Here is a 13,358-nt window from a genome sequence, read left to right as displayed (position 1 = left end):
CTCCAAAGTTTCCTGGGGTTCCCAAATTTTTATAGGGGGTTCATCAACAATTTTGCGGAGGTCGTCCTACCCCTCACTGAACTGTTGAAAATTAAAGGGGAGGGCCCGCAAGCCTTAAAAGGCAATTTCGGCCTCCAGTGGGGAATGCCAGAAAACATTTGATGAACTGAAAGCATGGTTTACGTCCGAGCCATGTCTAATCCACCCTGACGAAAATAAAAGGTTTGTGGTTCAATGTGACGCGAGCGATGTCGCACTGCTGTGTTGCTCCAAGAGGGGCCGGATGACCAACTGTGCTGGAATGTGCTTGAAGAAATGATAGTGCAGACCCAGAGTCAACTTCCATTTCGCAGGGCACATTCTGGATCTTCACAGTCGTCTTGATCTTAATGCATGTAAGGTGGTTGCAGCGTCAAAACAGGGATGCTGCTGATCTTGGCAGGCATGGTGGAGCAGAGTGAGAGGGTGTGGCACTCCTCATGGTGGATGTAAGCTTTTCTCATAACCAGCAGTGATCTTCACCTTGACTGTGGCCACATGCCTCTGGACTGGGTGGAATGGCAGGCACAGGTGATGTGCCCTGCTTTTCCACAGTTCCGGCATTGTGCATCCCAGAAATGGCACAATTTCCTCTGACGGGAGCCGCTGCAGCTTACACAAGGGGCCCCATGGGAGGGCTGCACCCCCTCACACTTCTGGCTGGCGACTCATGTGCACGGTACTTCCTCCTCCTCCTCCTCATCATCTGTGGAGGAAAAGTCCTTGAGGATCCCCTGGTGGACTCTTGGTCTTGTGGGAAGGCAGTGGACTCTCCTCTGTCAGACCTCCTTTGTAGACTGTTCTGCTGCCTCTGCAGCGAGGGCCTCCCTGTAGCCCATCTTGAAATCCAGTTGCTTTTTTGCACAGAGCCAACGTTGGAGCTTTGGAGGCCCCACATGAGGAGATCTCAGAGTGCTTCCTTCAGACTGGAAGAGTTGCCATGCCTGGCTGTCTGTCACAGCGTGGTGGCAAACCTGGACCCCAATTCCTCAGGTGCCTGGTTCCACTTGTAGAATGCACGGCTGACCAAGCTGCAGCAGCAAGTTCTCGAGGCGCTCCATGTTGGCCACCCAGGCATCGTGTGCTTGAAGGCACTTGGCTGCAGCTACATCTGGTGGCCCGGCATGGACAAGGAGTGGGTCCTTTCCTGCCAGCCATGCCAGAAATCATGGCCATCCCTGGCACAAGCCCCAGTGCAATTGTATGAGATGACGTGCACACCATCGTCCAAGCTTCATGTGGACTTTGCTGGTCCCTTCTGGAGACAAATGTTCTTGATAGTGAGTGGCTGGAGGTCATTCTAGTTTCCACCTGGTGCCTCTTTGCAACATGATAACGGGGCCCCGTTCGTGTTGGCAGAATTCCAGTGCTTCGTCGCCGATGACATCATCCGGCATGTGACGTCCACTCCGTTCCACCCCTCTACCAATGGTCAGGCCGAGAGGATGATGCAAACAATGAAGGACGGTCTTAGCTGGATAGCCCAGGGAGACTGGCACACTCGGCTGGCTGCTTTCTTGCTGCAGCAGCATGTCATCCCCCTCTCTGCAACGAGGTGCAGCCCAGCAGAGCTCCTGATGCATGGGAGACTCACCACACCGCTCAATAGACTGCAGCCGGACCTGTCCCTGGAGGAGCCTCAGCAACCTGACTCAGCAAGAGAGGTGAGAGCGTTCCAGCCAGGAGACATGGTCTACACCTGGAGTTACAGTGAAGACCCAACCCGGGTTGCTGCAACGGTGTCTAGCGTAACCAGGCCAGTGTCCTACACGGTGGCCACCTCCGACGGCCGTGAACTACGGCACCACCTGGATCAACTTTGGTGCAGATGGCCAGAGAGGGCCAGAAGCGACCCTGTGACAAGTGCTGCAGGAGACAGCCCCGCAGCCAGTTCCCAATCCTACAATGACTCTGCAACCAGAGGTGAATGACACTACAGGAAGTTTTCTAGTCCCACTAGCATAGTCTGCAGATCTGCAGATCTCTGAAGAAGTCCTCGGGTTCTCCACAAGGAAGAACAAGGACTGGTTTGATGAGAACAATCAAGAGATCCAAGATTTACTGGCGAAAAAGAGATCTGCCTACCAAGCACATCTTGCTCAGCCCTCCTGTCCTGGGAAAAAAGCAACCTTTCGCGCTGCATGTAGCAACCTCCAGCGCAAGCTTCGAGACATTCAGAACGATTGGTGGACCAAGCTTGCAGAGAGAACCCAGCTGTGTGCAGACACTGGTGATTTAAGAGGGTTCTACGAAGCCCTGAAGGCAGTATATGGTCCATCATATCAGGCTCGAGTCCCTTGCGTAGTGCAGACGGCCAAGTGCTCCTCACAGACAAGGCATCCATACTGAACCGGTGGTCAGAGTATTTTCAGGTTCTCTTCAGTGCCAACCGCGTAGTTCAAGATTCAGCAATCCACCTCACCCCACTTCAACCAGTGAAAACAGAGTTGGATGAGATCCCCACCCTAGAAGAGACTGTTAAAGCCATCAAGCAACTGAAAAGTGGCAAGGCAGCAGGAGTTGATGGAATTCCACCAGAGATCTGGAAGCATGGGGGCACAGTACTACATAGCTCACTTCACAAAGTACTTGTCACCTGCTGGGAACAAGGCAAATTACCACAGGACTTTCGCGATGCAATCATCATCACCCTATACAAGAACAAAGGGGAAAAGTCAGACTGCTCCAACTACCAGGGGATAACCCTGCTCTCCATCGCAGGCAAAATCCTTGCCAGAATACTCCTGAACAGACTGGTGCCCACCATTGCAGAAGAACTCCTCCCAGAGAGCCAGTGCGGCTTCAGAGCTAACAGAAGCACTACCGACATGGTATTTGTTCTCAGGCAACTCCAAGAGAAATGCAGGGAACAGAACAAGGCTCTGTATGTGACTTTTGTCGACCTTACCAAAGCCTTCGATACCGTTAGCAGGAAAGGCCTGTGGCAAATCTTGGAACGTTTAGGATGTCCCCCAAGGTTCCTCAGCATGATCATCCAGCTACATGAAGACCAGCGAGGCCAAGTCAGACACTGCAACGACCTCTCGGAGCCCTTCCCAATAGGCACAGGTGTAAAGCAAGGCTGCGTACTCGCGCCAACTCTCTTTACGATCTTCTTTAGCATGATGCTTCAAAGAGCCGCAGTAGATCTAGATGATGACGATGGTGTCTTCATCCGCTATCGCACCGATGGCAGCCTGTTCAACCTGAGGCGACTAAAGGCCCACTCCAAGACGATGGAAAAACTCATCCGAGAGCTACTGTTTGCTGATGATGCTGCACTCGTCTCCCACTCGGTATCAGCTCTGCAGCATATGACGTCCTGCTTTGGAGAGGCTGCCAAGCTATTCGGCCTAGAAGTTAGTCTGAAGAAGACAGAAGTTCTCCACCAGCCTGCACCCCAGGAAGATTATCACCCTCCCTGCATCACTGTGGGTGAATCAGTACTGAAGACAGTCCAGCAGTTCAGCTACCTGGGGTGCATCATCTCCTCAGATGCCAAGATCGACAAGGAGATTGACAACAGGCTGGCAAAGGCAAACCGTGCATTTGGCCGACTGCACAAAAGAGTGTGGAGCAACAAGCATCTGAAAAAAGGCACAAAGATCAATGTTTACAAAGCGGTTGTGATGACAACCCTCATCTACGGCTCTGAATCGTGGGTTTTATACCGTCATCACCTGCGACTCCTCGAGCGCTTTCATCAGCGCTGCCTTCGCACCATCCTCAACATCCACTGGAGTGATTTTGTGACCAACACTGAAGTCCTCAAGTGGGCGGAGGTTACCAGTATCGAGGCACTGCTGCTGAAGACGCAGCTGCGCTGGGCAGGGCATATTTCTAGGATGGAAAACCACCGCCTTCCCAAGATTGCCCTGTATGGCGAACTCTCCACCGGCCATCGAAATAGAGGGGCACCAAAGAAGAGGTACAAGGACTCCTTGAAGAAATCCCTTGGCACCTGTCGCATCAACCATCACCAGTGGTCTGACCTAGCCTCAGATCGCAAAGCATGGAGACACACCATCCACCAGGCTGTCTCTTCCTTTGAGAACGCACGCATAGCTGGTCTTGAGGACAAAAGGAGATTGAGGAAAATCGCACTGCTACAGCACCAACCCTAAATCAGACTTTTTCCTGCAGCCACTGTGGCCGGACCTGCCTGTCCCGCATTGGTCTTGTCAGCCACCAGCGAGCCTGCAGCAGACGTGGACTATTGAACCCTTCTTAAATCTTCGTTCGCGAAGCCAAGCCGAGAGAGAGAGAGAGAGAGAGCATAGAACCAGCTGCATCGCAAGCACAACCAGCAACACCGGACTATTGCTTGTCTACAGAGAACAACGGACTAAGACTTTCACAGTGAGTGCGAGCTCCACCTCATTACCTGCAGGACTATGTTTGCAACCAGGTGCAACCTTGTCTTGGGAGAAGGGTATTGTTTTATTGCGAGCTTCAAGTAAAGACCATTGTTAGAGAGACTCATGCAGCTGCATTCAGACTGGCAGCCCTTGCTGAGCCAGCCAATCAGGTACCATCAGTGGACAGATACTCATGCAAATAAGAGCACTTTTTGTTCCTATTGGTGTGTTTGTACTCTGGGTGTGTGTTCTGTATTGGGTTTGTGTGTATATAGTTGTGGCTTGCTGTGTGTATTACAAACTTGTTATTGTATAAAGAGAGCTATGCTGAAATCACTATAGTATCTGAATGCACAAGTTAACTGTGGCTTGGCTGCATTGCTAGCTTGAGTGACAGTAGAGAAACCATAGGAAAGTACTATAGTATGGAATCCTGCAAGGTGAAGGATCCATAAAATGCAAGACACTCAAGACAAACGAATTCTGCAACATTCAAATCAGATTGTGGGTCTTTGTTAGTTCCCTAATCTGGATCAGAAGCACATTGGAAGGGGGTGAGATTTAATTCTTCCCACCCCTGAACAGTTTTGCTTAATGAAATAGGTATTTGTGTGTGTGTCATTATTGGCCCTTTAAAGGGTATCTGGGATATAACAGCCATATGCAGCCCAGTTTCAGTTTATAAAACTTAGTGAAGGTAAACTCCTTCTCCCCTCTCCTTGTGTTCCAATCCAAACTGAGGCCTTAAGTGAAACTGTGCTGTATAGTAGCGTTGGATTACAGTCTGGGAGACCCAGTTTCGAATCCCAGCTCCACCACAGAAACTTGCCAGATGACCTTGGGCGAGTCATTCCATTTCTAATTCTCACCTGCCTAACAGGGCTGTTGTTGAGAGGATACATGGAGAACAGAAGGCTGTTTTAAGCCACTTTTGTCCCCACTGGGGCATAAATATCTAAATGAATAAATCTGGTGGCTTTGAACCTCAAAAGGCACTGGGAAGATCCAGTTATGGTTATTCGAGCATCATTTTTTGTCCTCCAGATGTAGTTCACTACTTTAACTCTTGTAATACCTTCATTGGAAACCTCCAGTTATATGTAAGGAAGCAGTGAGCGGGAGGTTAACAGTCTCGAACAAAGTTGTTAGACATTCTCCCCAACTACAGCTCCCAGAATTCGTTGTGGAAAACTGTGACAGTTAAGATAGGATAAAACTTATATTTGTTTGTAGCATACATCTGCCCCTGAGCTCTTTTGTTTTATCTGTGATGCTGCTGTTTTGATAGCCCTTCAAACTTGGGAGGTGATATGGGGGTGGGGGTGCATGCACTAGATGTCATCTCCTACAATCCCATGTACACTTTCCTTGGCGTAAGCCCCAGTGAATAAATGGGTCCTGTTTTGGATTGCTCCTCTAATCCAGGGGTCCCCAGCCCCCGGGCCATGGACTGGTACCGGTCCATGGCCTATTAGCAACTGGGCCATGAGTTGTATAATTATTTTATAATATATTACAATGTAATAATAAGAAGGAGGAGGAGGAAGAGGAAGAAGACGACGACATTGGATTTATATCCTGCCCTCCACTCCGAATTTTAGAGCCTCAGAGCAGCTCACAATCTCCTTTTCCTTCCTCCCCCACAACAGACACCCTGTGAAGTAGGTGGGTGGGGCTGAGAGAGCTCTCCCGGAAGCTGCCCTTTCAAGGACAACTCTGTGAGAACTACGGCTGACCCAAGGCCATTCCAGCAACTGCAAGTGGAGGAGTGGGAAAATCAAACCCGATTCTCCCAGATAAGAATCCGCATGCTTAACTACCATACCAAACTAATAGAAATAAAGTGCACAATTGTATCATCCTGAAACCATCCCCCCGCCTCCACCCCTGGTCCGCAGAAAAATTGTCTTACACAAAACCAGTCCCTGGTGCCAAAAAGGCTGGGGACCGCTGCTCTAATCTATGAATTTGCTTCCTAGAAGCTGCTGCCATAGGAGCCCAGGGCTCAGTGGTCCATGAAGTGAGAAGCTTCACAAACGGCACTGCTTGATTAACTTCTCTTTGGATATGAGACATGGAGATTTCTTCTGTGATGTTTGTTTTATTGACAAATATGAAAGCAGAGGAAAGAGGAGCGTCCAGGGAGCAGATCCCCAGAGCACCATTGGGGCAGACCTCCAAGGCTGTACCTTCAACTTCCATTCTCATGACAGAAATTCAGCACTATAATGGGGGTGGGGTGGGGGAGACATAAAAACAAACAGTGAAACATTCCAGACAACCCATCACCTCTGCCAGCCAGCTCCATGTTCTGAACAAACGTCAAGCTTACCTTATCGACGCAAGATGCACACTGCGCAGTTTCATGCATCACAATTTCACCTGCGTCTGAAAACAGACGGAGAAGTTTAAACGGTGACAGCCAAACAAACATTTCAAGTTTCTGCTAATTTTAATCTCTGTAGAAACTTCTGAACATTAAGGATAAACTGGATAAAAAACCCCTTAAGTCATTATGGTTCCACGTGTACCACATTATGTGTGATCATCCCGATGTATACAATCTCCACTTTGTTTGAATTGAACCGTGCACGTAAATTCAGGCTTTGGTATGCTTAATCAGAAAGCCTGCTTGTTCAGTACATGTGTATCCATATAGAATATATGCCAATTGCCCAATCCAGGTCAAATGGTGATTGTTGTAAAGAAGATGATCGCATTGTACATGCCCCCAGTATGTGTAGTAAGAGCACTAAAAATATAATGGCTAAAAGGGTTCACAAGAAGACCGAATTGGTGCTAATTATGTCAGCTCTTTTTATACCCATCCACCCACCTCCATTTCTGTAAAAGACCATATTGGTTAGGGTTGCCAAGTCCAATTCAAGAAATATCTGGGGACTTTGGGGGTGGAGCCAGGAGACATTAGGGATGGAACCAAGATCAAGGCTGTGACAAGCATAATTGAACTCCAAAGGGAGTTCTGGCCATCACATTTAAAAGAACGGCACACCTTTTCAATTCCTTCCTTCCATAGGAAATAATGAAGGATAGGGGCACCTTCTTTTGGGGTTCATAGAATTGGACCATTTTGAAAATTGGGGGGGGGGGGTATTTTGGGGAGAGGCACTAGATGCTATACTGAAAATTTGGTGCCTCTACCCCAAAAAACAGCTCCCCCAGAGCCCCAGATACCTGTGGATCAATTCTCCATGATTTTCTATGGGAATAAATCTCCGTAGGAAATAACAGAGTTCCCAGAAGACATTTCCCTCCCCTCCCCTTGCTTTCTGACGACCCTGAAGCGGGGGGAGGGCCTCCAAACCTGGGGATCCCCTGCCCCCACCTGGGGATTGGCAGCCCTAATATTGGTCCACAGAATCTTTGGCTCAGTTTAGACATCCCATGCAACCACCACTTAATTTAATTTATTATGGTTTGGGTGATTGTCTGAATGCAATTCTTGTGTTACAGTCCAACATGAATTGTGGGTTCCCCTCCATAAAGAAATTGCTTTCTGCTTGGGAGGTTGGAGAGGGACAAAAGTCCCCCAATGTGTATTTTATAGGATTTTTTTCTCTGGGCAGAGAACAGGCTGGGAAGGAAGAAGTCCATCAGTGACTGTCCAGGCTCACCTCAGCTACCTCAAAAGAAATGCTAATGAGTCCAGGGACTGTGGCTCAGTGGTAGAGCATCTGCTTGGGAAGCAGAAGGTCTCAGGTTCAATCCCCGGCATCTCCAAAAAAGGGTCCAGGCAAATAGGTGTGAAAAACCTCAGCTGGAGACCCTGGAGAGCCGCGGCCAGTCTGAGAAGACAATACTGACTTTGATGGACCGAGGGTCTGATTCAGTAGAAGCCAGCTTCATATGTTAGGGGAGGGATGGTGGCTCAGTGGTAGAGCATCTGCTTGGGAAGCAGAAGGTCCCAGGTTCAATCTCCGGCATCTCCAAAAAAGGGTCCAGGCAAATAGGTGTGAAAAACCTCAGCTTGAGACCGCTGCCAGTCTGAGAAGACAATACTGACTTTGATGGACCAAGGGTCTGATTCAGTATAAGGCAGCTTCATATTTTCATATGAGTCTAGCTAGAGACAATGGAAAGGCAAGTCCCCCCCCTCCTTCTCCCCCTTCCTCCTAGAAGATATGCAGGAAGAAAATTCCTAGAGATCTCCAGGAAATGCCTCTTTTTATTATTTTTTTTCAATACAATATTTATTTCAGTATTTCAGTATCAGGTTGCATGACAATTTAAAGTTCATAAAGCAAAAGTAAATTATATCTACATACTCAAAATTGCCACATATCTTACACAAAAATAATACAATAAAAAGAGGAGAGCATGGTTTAACTACGTATCCTTCTTTTGTATAATTAAGAACAACTTAAACTTCCTTAGCCTCTTGGATCGCGCAAGTCTCTTAATTAATCCGCTTTCATTTTGACACAATTAATTTATACTATAATCATCTTAATTTTTACATTTACACATCCATTCATAACATAAATGCCACTTACATATTGTCTGTCTACCTGGTCTTATCAAATTTGACAGTCATAATCTAATCAGTGGGTGAGCTGCCAGAGATAATAAAATCTCCTTGCAACAGAAAGGTGGACTCTTTTCCCGGGATGCTACATTTATGAGCACCCACAGACCTCTTGCAAGCCAGCCCTTAACTATGTGCTCGCCTCCAGAGCTGGGGCAAGTTTCAAGGTAATGGCAACTTAAGAACTTCTTAAAGCTAAAGGGCCTTGTCCTATTTTAACATCTGAGGATTTGCATTTCCCCCATTTATTTTGTATTCCTTTCTCAGTTTGGTGCGGTGCTAAATGTATGCTTGTAAACCATTTTCTTTTAAATAAGTACTTTAAAACTTTTGATGCTGGTCGTGGTGCTCTGTACCACATAGACTTTCACCATCTTAGACAGCCAGTTTGGTGTAGTGGTTACGTGTGCGGACTCTTATCTGGGAGAACTGGGTTTGATTCCCCACTCCTCCACTTGCACCTGCTAGCATAGCCTTGGGTCAGCCATAGCTCTGGCAGAGGTTGTCCTTGAAAGGGCAGCTGCTGTGAGAGCCCTCTCCAGCCCCACTCACCTCACAGGGTGTCTGTTGTGGGGGAGGAAGGGAAAGGAGATTGTGAGCCGCTCTGAGACTCTTCGGAGTGGAGGGCAGGATATAAATCCAATATCTTCATCTACCTCACAGGGTGTCTGTTGTGGGGGAGGAAGGGAAAGGAGATTGTGAGCCGCTCTGAGACTCTTCGGAGTGGAGGGCGGGATATAAATCCAATATCTTCATCTACCTCACAGGGTGTCTGTTGTGTGGGAGGAAGGGAAAGGAGATTGTGAGCCACTCTGAGACTCTTCAGAGTGGACGGCAGGATATAAATCCAATATCTTCATCTACCTCACAGGGTGTCTGTTGTGGGAGAGGAAGGGAAAGGAGATTGTGAGCCGCTCTGGGACTCTTCAGAGTGGAGGGTGGGATATAAATCCAATATTTTCATCTACCTCACAGGGTGTTTGTTGTGGGGGAGGAAGGGAAAGGAGATTGTGAGCCGCTTTGAGACTCTTCGGAGTGGAGGGCGGGATATAAATCCAATATCTTCATCTACCTCACAGGGTGTCTGTTGTTGGGGGGGGGGGAGGAAGGGAAAGGCGATTGTGAGCTGCTCTGAGACTCTTCGGATTGGAGGGTGGGATATAAATCCAATATCTTCTTCAATATCTAAAAGGGACACCAGGAAGGAAGGAAGGTGCAAATGGCTATTCCTCCAGGCGGGGTGCAAGGCAGTAAACTGTCCCCATGGTGACCAGGCGCTGAGCAGCAGGAGACACAGAGGAAAGGTCAGTGGTGGTAGCCGGCTCTTCTGAGAGAGAAAGAAAAGCCCCTTGTGTGGAGAATCACCTAGGAGGGCAAGGAAGAACAGGGGTCTGCAGGCCAGAGCAAGCACGTTCTTTTGCACTTTCTGTTCCTCTATGCATGGTGCCTGTTTCAGATTGACACTGCAGAATGCATAGAGAAGAGTCTGCTTCAACAACCAGAATCCCCGAGGATTCTGGAGGAATTAGGAGGAAGGGGATCAAGAGTCCCTTTCAAGCATGCATATTTGGCCTGTTGGACAAACCTGTGTTAAGTGTCGTGGCATCCACACAGCGACGATTCTGAGTTCCTTTCATTGCTGCTGCTAATCAAGGGGCATCCAAGCAGGGGAAGACCTGGAAAATGGATGATTAGAAGACTGACATCATGTGGATGCTAAAAAAAAACACACAGCTGTCCACTTAAGAAACTAACGGTGCAAATCTAAGGGGCGGGGGAGCTGAAAGAGCTTTGGGAGCAAACTAACCACTATGCCGGTGGAAATGGGATTTGCACCACTCGAACTCCTTCCCCGCCAGCACAAATAGGACTTGCGCCACTCTACGCCCGCCTCAGCGTATGCCTGCCCATGGCTTCTGGCAGAGCGGTGCCACGCCGAGCCAGTGGCAGAACTGGGGCATACGCCACCACTCTGGCGTACGAGGGGGCGGCCCCAGGGGCACGGCCACCATTAGTCGGCTCCCTAAAACCTTTCAGCCGGGGAATGCCCCCCACGAGAGTCACAAAGTTACGACGACAGGAATGCAGGCGTCTCCCAAAGAGACCCATGGATCCCTGCCGCTCCTGGTGCAGCCTCGAAACCCCTCTGGGAGCCGACTAAATGGCACACCAATCCCCGCACGCCCTTGGTGGGATGAGCCCCTTCTGAAGCACCCAGTCGCACCCCCCCCCCCTACAAAGCCTTCCATCTTGGTTCACACAACTCTTTAGGTAGGGCAGGGCATGCTAGGGTTGCCAATCCCCAGGTGGGGCAGGGGATCCCCTGGTTTGGAGGCCCTCCCCCCGCTTCAGGGTCGTCAGAAGGCAGGGGGAGGGGAGGGAAATATCTGCTGGGAAATTATGGAGAATTGATCCGCGGGTATCCCCTCGCCTGCTTGCCATTGGCACAAGTCTCTGACAATGGTTTGAGCTTTTGCTACTTCTTAGACTTTCGTTGTTGTTGGCACCGAAGGAACAAACTGATTTTTTCTTTCCCTGTCTCACCTCCTCTCCGTGGCTAGCAAACACCATAATTGGTATTTTTCTTTCTTTTTGAAGTATTCTACTTTTTTCTTGTTAAAGAACACTGAAATGTGATTTAAAACACTGTATCTCTAGCTGAAGGGCGTGGAAAAGAGAGGAGGTGGAAAGTGAAAACCCTGTGCTACAAGAGTGGAAAGACGTCGAGTTAGAAAGTAAATTTCTTGAAACTTGCCTAAAACAAAGACTCATTTAAAACATTGTGTGTAAAGATTGCTACGTGTTGTGGAGATCGGATGGGAGAAAATATATAATGTTATAGAAGATCTGATTTATATTAAGGATTAGGTAGACTATTTTTTTGGACTAAGAGCTGTAGAAAAGTGAATAGTTCATTAAATGACTGAGTTTGATCAATATAATATAAGTAACTTGGAAGAAGAAATTTAAAGACTAGAAAGACCAGAAAGACAAAAAGGGAGAAAAACGGACAAAGAAGAAGAGGAAGAAAGGGGAAACAGAAGGACTGAAGGAAGAAAGAAGAAAGAGAGGGAAAGCAAGGAATTGAATGCTGTTAGTCTATCACTGTATAATTTACAAAAGTGTGTGAATGTGTGTGGGTCTAAGTAAAAGTGTATGGTTAATGAGAAAGGATTAGGATGGAGAATGAATGAAGAAGTGAATGTATGTAGTCTGCAAGAGGTAGTGAGTGGAGTGTTTGAAAGGGTTAAGTGGTGCAAAAGGAAGGCAAATAATGAATAATTATTGAAATCAGTTGAACATGAACCATTATTGCTTGGGGAAGAAATTGATTTAGACTAGTTGGTAAAGGGATACTAAATCTCTGTATTGGTGTCTTCATTCTATATTATTATATGATCATTTGAATTTCTCCTGCTTAACTCAATGATAGAGGGAATCAAGTGGTTGCAGGATGCTCTCAAAGTATTTCAGTCATCTTTTGAAGATTCTTTAATGGGGGCATTAAATCAGATGCAGAACAATTTAATGGAACAAATAGGGGGATTAAAATTTTAGCTTGATGGATTAGAAAATGGATTGAAGGACATAAAAACGGATATGACAAAGTTGACGCAAACCAAAAATTCTATTGATACAAAACAAATACTAAAGGAGCAAGGTACAGGTGACTTGGAAATTAAACAGGAAGAATCAGAGACCAGGATTACTAGATCAGACATGTATAAGGTAAAATATACTTCAAGATTTTTAAGCATATCAGAAGAAATAAATGGGGACTGTCTTTTTATAGGGTTTTCAAGGCAAGAGATGTACAGAGGTAGTTTGCCATTGCCTGCGGCTCCCTTGCTGGCCTCCCGTCCAGGTATGAGCCAGAGCTGGCCCTGGTTAATTGTTTAGCTGAAATCTGGACAGCCTGGGTTATATAGGTCGGGGTGTTTTGAGGGGTTCCAAATAGGGTTGCCAAGTCCAATTTAAAAAAATATCTGGGGACTTTGGGGGTGGAGCCAGGGGACTTTCGGGGTGGAGCCAAGATCAAGGCTGTGACAAGCATCATTGAACTCCAAAGGGAGTTCTGGCCATCACATTTAAAGGGACGGCACACCTTTTCAATGCCTTCCTTCCATAGGAAATAATGAAGGATAGGGGCACCTTCTTTTTGGGCTCGTAGAATTGGACCTCCTGGTCCAATCATTTTGAAACTTGGGGGGTATTTTGGGGAGAGGCACTAGATGCTGTACTGAAAATGTGGCGCCTCTACCTCAAAATACAGCCCCCCCAGAGCCCCAGATACCCGCGGATCAATCCTCCATTATTTTCTATGGGAATAAATTTCCATAAGGAATAACAGAGTTCCCAGCAGACATCCCCCTCCCTTCCCCCCACTTTCTGACGACCCTGAAGCGGGGGGAGGG

Source organism: Heteronotia binoei, chromosome 17 (genome assembly GCF_032191835.1).
Source record: "Heteronotia binoei isolate CCM8104 ecotype False Entrance Well chromosome 17, APGP_CSIRO_Hbin_v1, whole genome shotgun sequence".
Taxonomy (NCBI): Eukaryota; Metazoa; Chordata; class Lepidosauria; order Squamata; family Gekkonidae; genus Heteronotia; species Heteronotia binoei.
This window is presented reverse-complemented; position numbering follows the sequence as displayed.